The sequence below is a fragment of the Leptopilina heterotoma genome, unplaced genomic scaffold (assembly GCF_015476425.1).
Source record: "Leptopilina heterotoma isolate Lh14 unplaced genomic scaffold, ASM1547642v1 Lhet_7, whole genome shotgun sequence".
NCBI lineage: Eukaryota > Metazoa > Arthropoda > Insecta > Hymenoptera > Figitidae > Leptopilina > Leptopilina heterotoma.
Window position 1 is genome coordinate 1,180,213 of NW_025111161.1, and position 16,710 is coordinate 1,196,922.

Here is a 16,710-nt window from a genome sequence, read left to right on the forward strand (position 1 = left end):
CAATTGTTATTGAAAGTTTAGTTATTAAGCTTGAAAATTCTTGACGGAAATATTTTTTATCTCATGAAAGGACTAAGTTATAAGAGTTTTACGAAAGCACTGTAAGTGGCTTTTTTGCACCACCTGGTGGGGTGAAAAAGCCACCCTACGATTTTAGCAAAACATGTTATCAATTTAGGTATTTTTATAGTTTCCCTTTATTTATATGACAAATAGTCTTATTTGAAAAATATTCTAATAATTATGAAAGAGTTTTTAGCAAGCAAAATTGAAAATTATATTAAGTTTACCTGTTTTCCATTTGCACTGCCAATTTTTCGTACCTTTTTTAGAAGTTCTCTTTAAGTTTTACCACAGATAACATATTTCGTTGCAACCGTTTATTCATTGTTTATTTTTTAAATGCACTTTGAACTACTTTTTCGTCGTGTTTAATTTATTTTATTAAATAAACACGAGAAATTTTGTAAAATAAGAAGGTTAGTTTAAATAGAAAACAAGTGAATTTCACAAAATATTCAATGGATTTTTTGCCCTGGCTTTTTTACACCCAAGACCAGTTATTAAAAAAAGCAAAAATAAATTGTTAATTCAGTTCAATTTCCAAAAATTAACATTGTATACGTTTTCGGTATACTTTTCTCCTTATGTACAAACATTTACTTTTATTATTCGTTCACTTAATCAAATTGTAATATGTTTGAAAAGTTCACCAAAATGTTTTCAAAAAAGCAACAAAAAATTAAAATTACAATAAAAACAATATTAATCTAGGTACAACATTCAAATTAGATTCAAAAGTTGCGTATTACCTAATAGTATTTATATTCTAAACAGCTGATAAATCGGCTTAATAGCTTTTAAATAAAACTCAAATGGCTTTTTTACACCATGGCTTTTTACCCCACTCTACCCTATTTAAAAACATTGAATTGCGAAAAACTTTTGAAAATAATTGAAATTTTGCAAAAAATTTTATTTAAATTTTTAAAAATAATTCAATTTTTGGCGAAAAATTTTGCTATTTATAAGAATAATTTAATTCTTGACGAGATATTCTTTAAAATTTATAAAAATAATTGAATCCGTGCAAAGTATTTTATTTAATTTTGTTTAAATAATTGAAATTTCGACATAAATTTAATTAAAATTTTTGACAATAATTGAATTCTTGAGAAGATTTTTGATATATTTATCAAAATAATTGAATTTCGGAAAAGAATTTTATGAAAAATCCTTAAAATAATTGATTTTATGGGGAGAATTTTGTTGGTTATCAAGATAATTGAATTCTTTTGCAGAATTACGTAAAAATTATTGAAAATGATTAATTTCCTGCGACGAAAAAAATATAAATATATAAATATAAAAAATATAGGTACTAAAAGAATAGTAAATGCATATAAAGAATTTAAATATCACGAATTCTTCTCAACATTACATAGTGACGTTAGACACCCTGACCCTCTGACACAGACTTTAATTTCATCCTCGTCTTTGTTAAATTTAAATAATTACAATTCCGACAAACGCTCGTCTTTGGTATAATTTATAGGTGCAATTCGCGTCAGTCATGGTACCTAGTGACTGGAACCGTAGCGAATCTCGTCTTATTCAACCGTTTTATTGTGCGCACTCTGAACGTATATACATTAATCCAACAAGTAGGGACGACACAACCCCCTTTTCTTCTTTGATTCAAGGGGTGGCGGAAGGGTAAGCCTGTATGTTCACCACACCGTGCTGTTCTTCTGGTCGCTTGTTATGATTGTCCATGGGGGCAATTGTGTCCCTTCGCCATTTGTCCTCTCATATCTCGATGCGCCGGGAATCAGTTCAGTATGCGATTCCAGTTGAATTATGAACACAACAATCAAGAGGGAGTGTCTTGGTCAAGAGGATCTTACGCTGGTATTAAAAACTTATTAACTGAAATGGGAAAAATATCCTTCAGTATATAAACTGAAAGCTACTATATATAGTTTCCCTCAAGTAGATTTTATTTTATTATTAGTTGTTATTTTTACGAGATATATACATAGTGATACCCTCTTGGTAAACTCAGTTTCCGAGTTCGGCCAACGCTTCTGCAATGCTAAGAGAGTATTCGAATTTTCTGTTTGCAATATAATTTCTATTTTCTAGCCTCGTGGCAAAAGGAGGTTAGGTGACTGTAAAAACAAGTGACTCAGGGTGAGACGTTTTGTCCATACTTTTCAAACATTTGAGGTGTTTTGTGTGTCTCTGTTTCTAAAATGAGTCATGTGTCACGATCTAAGTCATAAATATTCTAATTTAAGACACATACTTTAACTTCAACGTATTTTCTAACTATATGCTATATTTATATCTCGATCAAGGAGGCAAGTAAATTAATTCTTAAAGCTGATTGACTCAGACCACAGGGAACTTTTCATATTCAAGAAATCTGAAATGGGCAAAGCGTATCAAATTACAGGCATCAAAATTGTAAATGCGGCTCTTACGTTTGCTTATTCCCCTCCGCAGTCTATTCAATTATTTTCAAAAAGTATTCGAATATTCGAAATTTCATGAAAAACTCTTCCCCTTTTCGCAACAATCGAATTAACAGAGAGAGGTTCGACTGTATTTTACTTTTCGACACACATATACACAGAATCCGTTAACTAGCAATAGACCTCTCCAACTCGAGAACGTCACATTAAAATTTCCTATACCGCGGTTTGCATTAAATACTCATATACAGATTATATTGAAATGTAGAATATACTGTTCAATTTATATCCAAATTGTAGTTCTTCAACAACCAAAATTTACTTATTTGGTGTATAAATAATTTCCACCAGATACCCATATAAAAGCCATACAGAATCACATATGGTATTAATAATCCCATTAGGCTTCCCATGTTCATGTCACTCCAAATTACTTGCCTGTGTAGATTTATATAAAGAAGACCATATAATGTATCACACACAGAAAAATATACTTACACAGCATCTAAAATTACAGAAATATTGATATTTTCTGAATACTACCATTATTTCTGCTATATAGTTGAGATAATGATTTATCTATAGTTGTGGAAAAAACAACAGATGAAATATTCAGTGTTTTTAAAATTCAAGTGTTTTAGGTTTTTTATTTAACAGTTTCATATACTTTTTTAGAGTAAAAATGTTTTTAGTCCTTTAAACCTTTGAGGGCTAAGTGCGGACAATTTTTTAAAATCTATCGGATCCGTTACCACTTGAAGATTTTTGGGGTTTACTAATTTGGTGCCGCTTCTCAAAAATTTCAAATGACGGATCCAAAAGTTTGCTTCGCTATAAAGATTTCTTATTTTTGAATATTAACTATTGTAATTATTGCCATACATATCATTACAATCTAACACCCAAAAATCATAGAAAGTACCCCTATAACTTTTTCAAAATTTCAAATTTTTAAAATTCTAACTTTTCACTTCTGTCATAAAGTTCAAAAATAGGTCATTCCATTTGTTTTTAAAGCTTCTATAAAATGAATGGAAAATATTAAAACTCAAATGGGAGTTTGATACCAAAATGTCACTTATTCGAAAGTTTCAAATTCTTAAAATTTTAACAAGTTTGGCTTACATGTCAAAAGAATGTTTAATAATTTGTCAAAAGTTGGGTGTTATAGAAAAGCTCTAGAAAATTGAAGAAAAATTGACATAGATCTCGGAACGTATTTTTGAAAATGTTTGCAAATGCGTATTTTAAAAATTTAAAAACAGGAACAACAGTGTAACTTGACGAATTAGGTTTTGTTGTATAACTTTTTGGAAAAACCAAAAATGTTTCTATGGAGTGGATTAAGTAAGTCACACAGACAGTTGTCAAGTTTTCGGAGGACAAAAGTTATATCTCATGGTCATCTTCTTTTATCCGGACTACTCAAAACAAATCCTCCCATAACATATCTCCCCAACTCAAAATTCTCTATAAATTATTAAAGTCAAGCGTGTATAAATCCTCTCGGGACATCTCTTCCTAACTATAAATCTGATGGTATTTATTATTGAGGACAAGAGCCCCCTCCTTTTCTATATAGTGTTGATAGAGGATCTACGATCTACTATAGCACTTCTCGGATTTCTTCTCTTTTTTTTACATAAGATTTTATTCAAATTCATTTTCAGAATTTCAATAGAAATAATTATCAATAAATATTGCAGGGCTTGAATCGTGTTTAAGACTTAAAAAAAGTCGCTTTTGCAGCATAAATTCACAATAAAAGTCACAAAAAGTCGCATAAAATTTCCAAAAAAAGTCGGAAAAAAGTCGCATGAAATTTTGGAAAAAACAACAAGGAAACACGAAATTGTCAAAATTGTAAAAAAAAATCACATTTCTCGATAACACGTACCTTTATCAAACAATTCCGAATAAAATTTAATAAAATTTGATAAAATTCATGTAGCAAAATTTTAATTAGGTATTTTTAACATTTTTTTTTTAAATTCTCTTTAAAATATCAATTATTTTTATAAATAATAAAATTCGTCTCCAAAATTCAATTATTTAAAAAAAATTTTTAATAAAATTCTTGTCTTGTCAATTATTTTTATAAATAATAAAATTCTTCTCTGAAATTCAATTATTTTCAAAAGTAATAAAATTCTTCGCAGAAATTCAATTATATTCAAAATTTTTTTTTAATTTCTCGTCAAAATTTTATAAATAATAAAATTCATCATGGAAATTTAGTTATTTTTAAAATTTCTGATCAAATTCTTTACAAAATTCAATTTATCTTCAAGGATAAGAAAATTCTTAGCAGAAATTCAATTATTTTCAAATTTTTTTTTAAATTCTCCTCAAAAGTTCAATTATCTTTATAAATATCAAAATTCTTTTACAAAATTCAATTAATTTTAAACATTTTCAAAAAAAATATGTTTAAAATTTCAATTTTTTTTTTCATTTATTAGCAAAAAAATTTCAATTATCTTTATATGTATCAAAATTATTTTACAAAATTCAATTACTTTTAAACATTTTTAAAAAATCTGTTCAAAATTTCAATGATCTTCATGAATAATAAAATTCTTCTCTCAAATTCAATTATTTGCAAAGAATTTTAATAAAATTCTTGTCAAAATTTCAATTATCTTTATAAATAAAAAAATTCATACTAAAAATTCAATTATTTTCAAAATTAATAAAATTCTTCGCAAAAATTCAATTATTTTCAAAACTTTTTTTTAAATTTCTCGTCAAAATTATCATTATTTTTATTAATAATAAAATTCATCATGGAAATTTAATTATTTTCAAAAACTCTGATAAAATTCTTTGCAAAATTCAATTATCTTCAAAAGTAAGAAAATTCTTCTACAAAATTCAATTATTTAAAAAAATTTTTTTTTAAATTCTCCTCAATATTTCAATTATTTTTGTAAATATCAAAATTCTTCTGCAAAATTCAATTACTTTCAAACATTTTTAAAAAAATCTGTTCAAAATTTCAATTATCTTTATATATATAAGTAATAAAATTCTTTTCTTAAATTTAATTATTTGTAAAAATTTTAATAAAATTCTAGTCAAAATTTCAATTATCTTTATAAATAAAAAAATTCATCTTAGAAATTCTATTATTTTCAAAATGTTTTTAAAATTTCTCATCAAAATTTTATGTATCTTCATAAATAATAAAATTCTTCCTGGAAATTTATAATTATTTTCAAAAGTTCTGATAAAATTCTTTACAAAATTCAATTATCTTTAAAAGTAAGAAAATTCTTCTCAGAAATTCAATAATTTTCAAAAATTTTTTTTAAAAATTCTCCTCAAAATTACAATTATCTTTGTAAATATCAAAATTCTTCTGCAAAATTCAATTAATTACCAATTTTTTTATATATTTATTCTTAATAATTCAATTATTTTCATAAAAAAATAATTAAAAAATTTTTTATTTCATAAAATTTTATCTTATAATATAAAATAATGATTTTATCGAAGACTCGGAGTCATCGATTTCTTCATATTTTATAACAATTTTTTATAAGTTGTTTAATTTCAAAAAGGTTTGAATTTGAATCTTTTGAAGAATTTTATTTCCTATGGAAAAATAATAATTAAATATTTATTTAAAAAAGAAGTTATTGATGTTTTCGAAAAATTTGAAAGAAATTTGTAAATAAATGTAACAGAACATTTTTTTTACTAAAATTTTTTCCTTTAATTTTTAAAAAAAATTTTAAAGTTTCAATTTTTAATTGACAAATAGAATATAGAAACATTTTTTTTCATTAATTTTTAAAAAATTAAATTTTATTAAAGCAATAAAATTGTAATTAAGAAGTAGAAATGATGAAAATTATTTTTTTATGTTTGATAATTTTTTACAAAAATATTAAGTGTTATGTTTTTTTCCCCCAAAGAGAAGCGAATGATTTTTTGAACAATATTGTTTAGAAAAAAAGATTTCTGCCATTTACAATTTAAGTCGAAAAGTAATTGAAAAATTTGAAAAAATTCAATTAGTCGCATTTTACTAAAAAAAAAAGTCTCGAAAAAGTCGATTAGTCGCATTTTTTCACAAAAAAGTCGAAAAATGGCACATTTCCTTAGAAAAGTCGAAAAAGGTCGAAAAAGTCAATCCGAACCCTGATATTGTGGTATTTTTTTAAATATGAAATGAAAAAAATAGTTTAAAAATATTTACTGTTTTTGTCACAAAAGACAAAAGCATTTCTCAATGTTTGATACGAGGTTTGATATAAGGAAACTTTTTCATTACTTGAAAGCTTATCGGGAAAGGTTCTCATATAAATCGATTGGTATGAACTCAATTTATTGTGAAATAGCATAGTCCATGAAGACGTGGAGGGTGTTCTATTTTAAACATCATAAAATTTTATCGTGGAAATCTTTATCTCGTGAAACGATGCGGGGTCCCAGTGCTCCGATGTGTATAAGATAAAACGACGCCCTATGTACAGGAGAGATTCATGAAATAGTCTACGGGGAAGGTGGAAGAATGGGTGGGTTTCAATAAATTCGACTGGCAGACACTATCGCCAGCTTCCCATTCCCCCAAATGTCCACAGTGCAAATTAAACAAGCGTGTATTTTTCTCTGCGATAAAACTAACCCTGCATTGACATACGATATATATACACATTCAAGTATCTCTGTACTCCGCACAATCTCTACACTTGTATAGGATTTGGAAATTCTTATACTTAACTGAGGGAAATTCAAGCAAGAATTTTCAAATTCGAAAAAATTATTAAAAAATTTTTTTTTTTTTAATTTTTGAATATTTTTAATTTTCTGTATTTATTTTACGATCGTTCTTGAGCTATAGACTAAAACCAAACGCATTTTACTCTCTAGATTACACAACTGTTTTCTTAAAGAACAAACAACAAAAATTAAGTTTTTCTTAAATGAACTAAAGATCATTTACTATTTTCTTACATTTTTAAAAATTTAAACTAATAAAAGCAAAGTATGGTGAACCATGGAAAAGAGAAAAACTATTTTTTTTACATTTTCAAACTATGGTCAAAATTTTGTTTCTTTGCTTTGTCGTCATTTTTTGCCCATAACAGACTTCGCATTCGGTAATTAATTTTTAAAAAGTAGCAAAAAGTAGCTTTCAAACTAAAAAAAAGTAGTAAAAAAGTAGCTATCGAAAAATTAAAACTTAAACTTAATTCTTTTGAAGAATTCAATTATTTTCAAAAATAACAAAAATTTTCACAGACATTCAATTTTTTTAAAACATTTTAATAAAATTCTTCGCAATAATTCAATAATTTTCAAAAATAATAAAATTCTTCTCAGGAATTCAATTATTTTTGAAAATTAGATGAAATTTATGTCAGTTTTAGACACTTCACAAAACTGATAAAAATTCAATTCTATATTTTATTTTCCTGACTTTTTCCTAATTTTCATCGAAAATATTTACTTTTTTCTTATCCTGCTAATAAATTGATTTCTTGCAAATAATTCTATCAATCATCAAAGAATTTACATATTTATAAAAATAATTTAATTCTTGCGAAGAATAAAAAAGTTTTTAAAAATAATTAAATTTTACAAAGAATTCTATTAAAATTTTTGACAATAATTGAATGTTTGTGAGTAATTTTATTAAATTTTTTTGAAAATAATTGAATTCCTAAAAACCATTTTATTACTTTTAAAAATAATTATATTATTGTGATGAATATTGTTATTTGTGAAAATAATTGAATTTTGCAAAGAATTTTATTAAAATGCCTTAAAATAATTGAATTTTCGGTAATAATTTTGTTATTTTTTAACATAATTGAATTCTTTCGAAGAATTATTTATGTAAATAATTGAATTCTTGGGAAGAATTTTATTAAAATCTAAAAGAATAATTGACTTATTTCAAAAGAATTTAATTTAAATTATATTTAAAATAATTCATTTCTTTCGAACAATTTTATTTTGAAAATAAATTAATTGCTGCGAAGAATTTTATTATTTATGAAAAGAATTGAATAAGTTGATAAGAATTTTATTAAAATTTTCAAAAATAATTGAATTTCTAAAAAGAATTTTATTATTTATGAATATAATTGAATTTTCGCAAAGAATTTTATTAAAATGTTAAAAAAAGAATTGAATTTCTGTGAAAAATTTTGTTAATATTTTTGTGAAAATAATGAAATTCTTTATAAGAATTTCATAACCGCATTATTTTTTAAATAATTAATTTTTTCGAGCAATTGAAATTAAATTTTTAAGAAATACATTTTTTAAGCAACTCCTGTAAAATTGTATTAAAAATAATTGAATCCTGAGAAGAATTTTATTATTTATGAAAATAATTGAATTATTACGAAAAATTTTATTAGAATATTTAAAAAAAATTTCATTTCTGTGAAAAATTTTGTTATTTTTGAAAATAATTGAATTCTTTATATAAGAATTTTATAAGGATTGTTTTAAACAATTAATTTTGTCGAAATATAATAAATATTATGAAAATTGTATTTTAAATAATTGAATAATTGTGAAAAACTTTATTTGTGAAAATAATTGAATTTTTCGATTAATTAATTTAAAATAGTGTTAAAAATAATTGAAATTCTTCGATGAATTTTATTATTTATGAAAATAATTCAATATTCTTGCTTAGAAATTTATCAAAAAAATTTTTTTTTAAATTTAATTTCCATGAAAAATGTTATTATTAGGAAAAATAATTGAACTATTTTGAGGAATTGTATAAAAATTTTGTTAAATAATTAATTTTTTAAAATTTTTTTGTAAATTCTATTCTCAATTAATTTAATTCCTTTGGAAATTTTATTATTTATGAAAATAATTGAATTTTGTATGAATTTTATCAATTTTTTTTTAAATAATTGACTTCTTTTGCGAAATTTTACGAAAGTACTATAGATATTGAAAATAGAATTTTGTATATTCTTTTGAAAATAATTAAATCGTTTTAAAGAATTTGATTATAATTTTTAAGAACATGTTTGTTGATTTCTAAATAGCTTTTAGTGGCTGAAATCTAGAAAAAGTACCCAAATAGTATAGCATAACGTAAAAAAATAAGTAAATAGTAGGTTTTAGTAGATGAGTCCGAAACCTGACATAGTTTAAAAATATACAAAAAATAGTTTTTCTTCTCCTCATATAGTTCACCATACTTTGCCCATAGTTTAAAAATATGAAAAAAATAATTTTGATTTTTCACGCACGATTGGTCATATACTTTGCCTAAAGTTTGTAAATATAAAATAATAATTTTTTGTCCTCATATGGTTTGCCATACTTTGTCCATAGTTTAAATTTTAAAATTTTAACAATAAACTTTTAAAAATAGAAAATAACCTTTTTTCTTTTCCCCATGATTTCCCATTTGCCCATATGGTTAAAAAATAGAAAACATCCTTTATCCATACAGTTTCCCATAGTTTTCCATCCTTTACCAATACCTCCATTTCCACACTGGATGGTATACATTAAACTTTTGTTTTTATAACGTATATATGGCTTTGACGCTAAAAGTCTGTAATATTTTTTGCGGATTGATGGAGAGCCTCAAAAGTATGTAAACGACAGCCTAAAATAGTCAAAACATTTTACCATAATCATAAAAATATTTACGACTATATATACTTCTATTATTCGTGAAATATCGTTCCGTGACTGATGCGAATGTGTATTCAATGTTTCTGCAAAGAGTAAAGGAACATTCTTCTAAAATATTGATAATAAACATAAAATATCACACGTACACAAAGAAAATATTTCCTCCCTCTTCTCATTTTAATGCAATTTTTCCTCTTTGGTGTCAAAATTTAGACTTCTTTATTTGCCCTTTCACACAAATTTTCTATCCCATTTAAAGAGTAATCCTCAAATATTGATATAAGTATGAATACAATTGAAAATGCAGAAATAGAAAATTTGTTTTGACACTGAAAAATGACCATCAGATGTCAAATAAAAAGTATAATGTAGGATTGTATGGAGATAATATCGGTACTAAGTAAGTCCTTTGTGACCGGCAGGCATCGGCAGGCGCCAGCAGGTATAATCCTTTTACTATATCCTTATTTCCTAAATTTCCATTCACCAAGAAACCACATCTTTTCAAGCGTGCATATACGCGATATTTGAAAAATCTTTTATAACAGATTTTGTCCAAACAGGGTTAAACGTTTATCCAAAATGTTTCTTTTGAAATAGCCACAAGGTAATTTATTTTCCCTCTATGTGTGTGTGTTTTCAAGTAAGAAAAGTTACAGCTCTTTTGTACACACAGCTCTCTGTTTCCATTTCCCAAGAGAGAGAGAAAGAGAGTGAGAGTGGAGTGAGTACAAACTCTCCAAATGCAGACACTTTTCCTTAAAATTCCCCCGAAAAATATACGAATAAGAACCTTGTCCGCCCTCGCTCGCTAGCACAGTTTTTCTAATATATTCCTTAAACCACCCTCTTCTATCGAATGAGAAAAAAAACCCCCAGACAAATCTACTGGATTCCCAAACACAATTTTCCCTTGGGAAATGTAGAATAATATTTATATATGTATATAATATACAAATATGCAAATTACAGTGTTTGAACTAGGTAAACTTTATACTGACAATATCAATCAATTTGGAGAAATTTTTGAAATTCAAATGTCATAACTACTGTTGGAAAATGAAAGTCTTTCACTTCGAGAAGCAATATTAAAATTCTTTTTCAAATGTCATTCAATTCTTAATATGTTTCATTCAAAACAGTATTGATATAAATAAAAGAATTAAGAAAAGAGAAATTACCATAAAACATAAGAATAAAGACGGAAACATTTTATCAAAGAAACATTTTATCGGAGAAAACAAAGAAATTCAGATTTTAGTAGATTAGATTTCAGATTATAAGATTATACTAACACTTAAGTACTATAATTTCGACGCCTTCTACTGTTTATAAAATGTTAACTCAAAAATTAATGCAAAACAATTCTATTTGGAAAAGAAGTGCAATATGAAGTTAATTAGAAGAGTTGTTGAAGAAAATTCTATTTCAATATAAAGTGTACAAGACAATTAAATCTCCAAAGTGTCTGCAAAACAGGAACCTTCCCGCAAATCGAATTTTAGTTCTGTTTCAATATTATAAAACAAAACAAAATTACAAACTTTTTTTTATTTTGATTCATTAATAAAAAATTTCAATTACCATTACTTTTGGTTTTCTTATGGAAACAAAAGTCTACTTCATAGTTTCGGATCAAAACAGAAATTACTTTCGGTATCAAAATAAAATACAACTTGCAGACTTCGCACTTAATAATTAATTTTTAATAGTAATCTTAATAATAGCAAAAAGGAGCTTTTAAACTAAAAAAAGTAATAAAAAAGTAGGTATCGAAAAATTTTATAAACATTTTTAAATAATTCATTTTTCTCGACTAATTTTATGCAAATTCTAATATTTAAATAATTGAATTCCTGAGAAATTTGTATTATTTATAAAAAGAATTGAATTCTTACGAAGATTTTTACAACAAATTTTTTTAAATAATTGAATTCTGTTTGGAAATTTTATGAAAATATAGTAGATATTAAAAATCATTGAATTGCGTAAAGTTTTTAAAAATAATTAAATTTTACAATTAAAATTTTTGAGAATAATTAAATGTCTGTGTGGTATTTAATAATGTTCTTTATAAAAATAATTGAATTTTGCAAAGAATTTTATTAAAATGCCTCAAAATAATTGAATTTTCGGGAATAATTTTGTTATTTATCTTTAATAATTAAATTCTTTCGAAGAATTATTTATCTAAATAATTCAATATTTTTGTGATAAATATTGTTATTTATGAAAATAATTGAATTATTGCGAAAAGTTTTATTCAAATGTTTAAAAACAAGTGAATTTCTGTGAAAAATTTTGTTATTTTTGAAAATAATTGAATTTTTCATAAGAATTTTATAAACATTTTAAATAATTGATTTTTTCAATATATAATAAATACTATGAAAATTTTATTTTAAATAACTGACTTGATTTGAAATAATTGAATAATTTAACTTTATTTGTGAAAATAATTGAATTTCTTGTGAAGAATTTTATTAAAAATTTTTTTCAGTTTTTTAAAACTTTAATAATTTTGTTAAATTTCAAAAATTATTATTTGTTTTTTAAGGGAAATAAAATCAGAAAAATTTCAAATTAACTCAGTTTTTTTTAAAAATATTGCACTACTTAGTAATTTTTTGAAAATAATTGAATTTTTTTAAAGAATTTTTGTATAATTTAAACGAAATTAATTTTTTGTTGAATTTTTATAAAAAATGTTGAAGATATATGATTGTTTTTTCCAAATTGTTAAAAATAATTCTTAAAAATTTTAAATGTTATTATTTTTGCTTAAAAGTGTCTTACACGTAAAGTATAATATAAAATGAAATAATAAACTGTATAAAAATATTGTGGCCTTTGACGTAATAATTAAAAATACAATTAAATTTTAAATAAAAATTTATATAAAATATGATTCTTTACAGAAATTTTTACAATATTTATTCTCTAACGCTCTAAAAATAACATATTAATATGCCTTGATCCACTGAGCCATTTAATTGAAACTTTTTTATCTTCTTCAATTTTGTATCATTTTGATTTCTTATTTCTTAATAAAATATAAAAATCATTTTGTGTCAAAGTTAAAATTAAATATTGCACATGTTAAAATTTCCTGTAACATATATTGAGATTTTAACCCAATTAATTATTATATATTCCAGAGTATTTTACAATACAAATCCGTCAAGTATAGTTTAGTCTCTATACGTTTATCTATACATTTCAAAAAATCCAATTTTTTGGAGAAAAATTAAAATATTTCAATAATTAAGAAATGTGTTTGAAATTTTCTGAAATATATATCGAGATTTTAACCTAAATTAATAATATTCCAGAATATTTTAAAAAATCCGTTTATGAGTTTAGGCTTTAACGTTTGTCTAAGTGTCAAAAAGTCGCTATTTTTAGTTTGCTTTGCTTAGATTCTATAAAAGTATCAAAAATATTGAATACACTTAATATAATTCTTTCTGTTATCATTCTTTATTAAAAAAAAATGGGGAAAATCGGTTAAGGTTTACTCGAGTTATTCGATTTTATCTATAAACAGTCGATATTTTGAGAATATATATTCGCGGTTTTTACTTTTTACACTTGATGGCGATTGTCTACCGCGAATCTTGATATTTAAAAAAATATAAATTGCGAAAATATAATTCTAATTTTAGATTTTTAAGTATGTCATAATAATTATTATACTTTTAAAAATACTATTGCATTAAAATGATTGCAAATTGTTTCAAAGTACCAGCGGAATACAAACCATTATGCTAATTTATCAATAATTAATAAAATATAAACAATGGAATGTTGAATATATGAGTCCAACAATGGAAATAAAAGCAATCTTTCATTCAATTGAAATGCACGCGGTGTACATGTTAATTTCGTAAAAAAAGAACTTTTAATTTAAGAATGAACAATAGGCGAGGTAATCGAATATTTGTGAAAGCTGGAAAAAAAATTGAAGCGAGAAAATGAAACATGTTTTTGTTTTCCTTTCGGAGAATATATAGCAGAAGAAAAAGGAGGAGGAGGAGAAGGAGGAGAAGGAATAATTTTTGTGAAAATGCCAGTCACAGTTGGTTATGAGCGATTAATATCAAGAAATAAACAGAAAAGAAGATCTTATACTCGAAAGAAACAACTCGGTCATTATTCTTCATAATCATTAGGAAATTACATTGTTTGAGACCCCTTTGCTTATTGCGACTGTTCATCTATCGAGAAAAGTGCTGACGCATTGACTTTAATCCAATGTATTTCATATGGGGTTGGTAAAACACCGGGGAGTCGGTTCCATATGAGATTGTTAAATCCCTTCCCTTCCTTCTCCATATATATACTTTTGAAAATATACTGCAATTCCATGACACTGCGGGAAATAGTGTAACGGATAACGTTTAGGGTACTATGACAACTTTGAATTATGTGCGTATTTTGCGAGCACATTTCGCTTATTCCATCCGATAAAACCTCACGAGACGCTCTCAAAACGTTTGGGAAAACAAGATTATTACCCGAAAATCTAGTCACATAAATAAATGTTGGATTTTGATTGTCGTTCCTTCAATACGACATTATGCATTTAGTTGAAAGTAAACATAACCTTGATTAAATGACAAGAAATAATAAATAAAATATGAATTCAAAGTTTACTTGCAAAATAACCTAATTTTGCGAGATTCTTTCATTAATTATTAGAAAATTGAATCGTTAATATTAATTTAAAAATAAATACTTACGAAATGTACAAACCTCCTTCACCGTCGGTAGAAAAAATCAAAATTTCCGTTCACACTTAGTTGTAAAGGTGTTCGCGCAAGTCGTTTGCGAATACAACTATTTTATACATAGAAATAATAGTGGTAAACAGACGTTCCTAACCTTAAAAACATACATTTTAGCATATTTTCAAGTTCCTGTGAAGCGTAAAACGTTAATTTCACTACAATTATTTTGCAGAATGCGTTTCAATTACATATATGTAGATAGAAAATGTTTCAAATCTATTAAATTTGCAAAACATTGAAAAGAAAATTCCAAATTTTTTCTCCCATAAGAATTGCATTGCGTCGTCTGTTTGTTTTTCCTCCAGCTATCTGACGTCATACTCGAACTCGAAATATCTCGGTGTAGTGAAACAGCCTAATGCAGTTAAAAGTCTACACGGAAAAAAATACTAGGCTAAAAACACATGAGCGTCTGTTGTGTATATTGCACGCACACTACCATGCGTGATTAGCTTGGAATCCATCCTATTTTCGCATGGTGCTGTGGCAAAAGTCACAAAAGCCATGCATTTTTAGTAAACTCCTGTGTGATATTTGCAAAATGGGCTCATGTAAAAATCGAACCAATAGACTCCATGCATTATTAGGCTGATTTTTTTTTCCGTGTACAGAGTGAAATTTAGCGGCATAACACTGACTTGGAACACAAAATAAAAAATTTAAATTAAAAAAAAAGGCAACAGCACGCGGTATTCCCAAGCGGTCACCCATCCAAGTACTAACCGCGCCCAAAGATGCTTAACTTCAGTGATCGGACGAGAACTGGTTTTTATCATCGTGGTGTGGCCGTTGCCTGTACACTCAACCTCACGTGTTGTAAAAGTTTCACATGCGCAAACTATCTATATACTTTTTCTTTGTATATGGCGTCTCATTGTATTTTTCACACATTTCAATTTTCAATAAAAAAGTGTCACCTTTCAATTATTTTTTTTAAAGTTAATCAAAGTTAATTAATGGACAATTCTGTGAAATATATTTTGATTTCATGGAAACTGGGAATTTTTATTTCATCTTTTAAAGGTAGGTATGTGTATGTTTTTATTTCCTATCAATTATCAAGACCGTAAAGGACTGACGAGCATTTGTAACCTTATCGCAGAATGGATTTTTTCTATAGAAAATGAAATTGACAAAGAATCTTTTTCTTTACTGTTCTGTTTTTAATTCAATTGTATAAAGTTTATTTAAATATTAGTCTGCAAAAAATTACAACTTTTTGTTTTTATTTGCTTTTTTAAAAAAATTTAACCTAGTAAAAATGTAATTAAATTTTAATTAAAATTTAATAAAAAAATTTAACCTAGTAATTAGGTAGTAAAATAAGAGGCATTTATTTAAATAAATGTAATTATTATATGTAATAGAAATTTATAGAAATAGAATTAAATTAAAATTATTAAGTTCACAAAAAGAGAGGTTATGTTCATGTATAGTTATTTAATGTTTTATTTTTATTGTGTTTTTATCACTCGAGAACTAACGGATTTTACATTAATAATTTTCTTAAATATTTCAAAATTAATTAAATTTAAAGAGTTGCAAATAAAATTTTTATAAATAAATGAACTAATATAAAAGGTTTTAATTTGACAATTTTAAAAAGTTTCAATTTTGAATGAATTTTATTAAAGAAATTTAAAAAACACTTGAAAAATTGAATGTTAACACAAGTTCAAACTTTTATTCGTTTGTCTCCGTTTAATTAATTAATTTGTTTGTTTAAATTATTTATTTATTAACGTTTTGTGTAAAAACAATGCTCTGTTTATTTATAAAAATTCTTTTTTGTGATTTTTGTGAATGGATTATTG

General features: G+C 24.9%; 1 non-coding gene across 1 annotated transcript; it reads right to left on the reverse strand.

The window, feature by feature from the left end:
- Positions 1–15,570: 15,570 nt before the first annotated feature.
- LOC122510536 lies at positions 15,571–15,690 on the reverse strand. The gene has a single exon (XR_006302449.1). It is a non-coding gene; the product is annotated as a 5S ribosomal RNA (ribosomal RNA).
- Positions 15,691–16,710: the final 1,020 nt, after the last annotated feature.